Raw genomic sequence first — 2,134 nt, 5'->3', positions numbered from 1 at the left:
GGTTTGAACCGGGAAGTGGAGGTTGCAGTGAGCTGAGATTGCATCACTGCACCCCAGCCTCGGCAACAGAGCAAAACTCTGTCTCAAAAACCAAAACAAAAGTAAAGAAAAGAAATACTGACTTTAAAAGTTCAAAAGCACTCTTCAAGATCTGTGCATCTCAGTTTCATCATCTGTGAAATAAAGTAAAATAATTTCTCACCCTTCCCATGGTCATTGTGAAAACTAAATGACATAATCTTGTTGTTGGCAGTATTATCATAATTGTCATTATAATACATGATTGCTTATGATATATGATTGCTTTTAGAATTTTATAATCTAGCTTGGTTTTTTGTTTGTTTGTTTTCTTTGTTTGTTTGTGTTGAGACAGAGTCTCGCTCTGTCACCCAGGCTGGAGTGCAGTGGCGCGATCTCGGCTCACTGCAAGCTCCGCCCCGGGTTCACACCATTCTCCTGCCTCAGCCTCCTGAGTAGCTGGGAGTAACCAACCACACGCCCGGCTAATTTTTTGTATTTTTAGTAGAGATGGGGTTTTACTGTGTTAGCCAGGATGGTCTCGATCTCCTGACCTCATGATCTGCCCACCTCGGCCTCCCAAAGTACTGGGATTACAGGCGTAAGCCACCGCGGCCGGCCTATAATCTAGTTATTTTAGAAAGAATGAAGGTGAAATGGAAATATTTGCCCATGTGAAAGATGGCATCTATTCTAAATGGGCCTCCAGGAGATGAACTCTACCCTTCTCTCTGCTGATGACACCAGCGTTCACCTGATGTATCCCTGAGATCATCAGCTTTTACATCCAAGACAGTGGTTCTCAACTGGGGGCAAATTTTTTTTTTTTTTTTTTAAGACAGGGTCTTACTCTGTCACCCAGACTGGAGTGCGGTGGGATGATCTCGGCTCACCGCAACCTCCACCTCCCGGGTTCAAGTGTTTCTCCTGCCTCAGCCTCCCGAGTAGCTGAGATTACAGGCATCCGCCACCAGGCCTGGCTAATTTTTTGTATTTTCAGTAGAGATGGAGTTTCACCATGTTGACCAGGCTGGTCTCGAACTCCTGACCTCAAATGATCCACCCACCTTGGCCTCCCAAAGTGCTGGGATTACAGGCATGAGCCATCACACCTGGACAACCAGGGGCAATTTTTTTGGTTGTCACAGCTGGAGAAGGTGCTGCTAGTGGCATCTGGTGGGTAGAGGCCAGGGATGCTGCTAACCATCCTACAGAGCCCAAGATAGCCCCCGACAAGAAAGAATCATCCAGCCCCAAGTGTCCACAGTGCTGAGGTTGAGGTAGAAGATTTGGTCTAGGATAGGTACCCTTTCCTAGGCTTGGGTAGAGCTTCTTGGGTAGAAGCTCCTTGAGCTTCTACTAGTCCTTCCGTGTCCTCATCCATTACTTTGAAATAGCCTGGTTCTCATCTGTCTCCCCAGGAAATTTGGGGGTTAGGGGGCCTCAGGGACTGGGTCTGTTTTTATTATCTCTGTCTCAGCAGTACACTAGGTTTTAACCAATAGAATAAAGCAGAATGCTTTAGCAAACTAACACAGGAACAGAAAACCAAACACCGCATGTTCTCACTTCTAAGTGGGAGCTGAACTGTGAGAACACAAGGACACAGGAAGGGGAACAACACACACTGGGGCCTGTTGGGGGTTTGCGGGAGGGAGAGCACCAGGATAAATAGCTAATGCATGCTGGGCTTAATACCTAGGTGATGGGTTGATAGGTGCAGCAAACCACCATGGCACACATTTACCTAAGTAACAAACCTGCACGTCTTGCACAGGTATCCCAGAACTTAAAATAAATTAAAATAAGAATAAAACTGAATGGACCCTTTTCACAAGATGGTGCCGAAAGCAAAGGAAGCTCCTGCCCCTCCTAAAGCCCAAGCCAAAGCGAAGGCTTTGAAGGACAAGAAGGCAGGGTTGAAAGGCATCCACAGCCACAAAAAAAAAAAAGATCCACATGTCACCCACCTTCCAGCCGCCCAAGACATCGTGACTTTGGAGGCAGCGCAAATATCCTCGGAGGAGCGCCCCCTGGAGAAACAAGCTTGACCACTCTGTGATCATCAAGTTTCCGCCAACCAGAGTCGGCCATGAAGTAGACAGACGACAGCAGG

The sequence above is a fragment of the Mandrillus leucophaeus genome, unplaced genomic scaffold (genome assembly GCF_000951045.1).
Source record: "Mandrillus leucophaeus isolate KB7577 unplaced genomic scaffold, Mleu.le_1.0 Scaffold120, whole genome shotgun sequence".
NCBI classification, from domain to species: Eukaryota; Metazoa; Chordata; class Mammalia; order Primates; family Cercopithecidae; genus Mandrillus; species Mandrillus leucophaeus.
The sequence above is the reverse complement of the archived record's forward strand: the minus strand, read 5'-3'. Positions refer to the sequence as shown.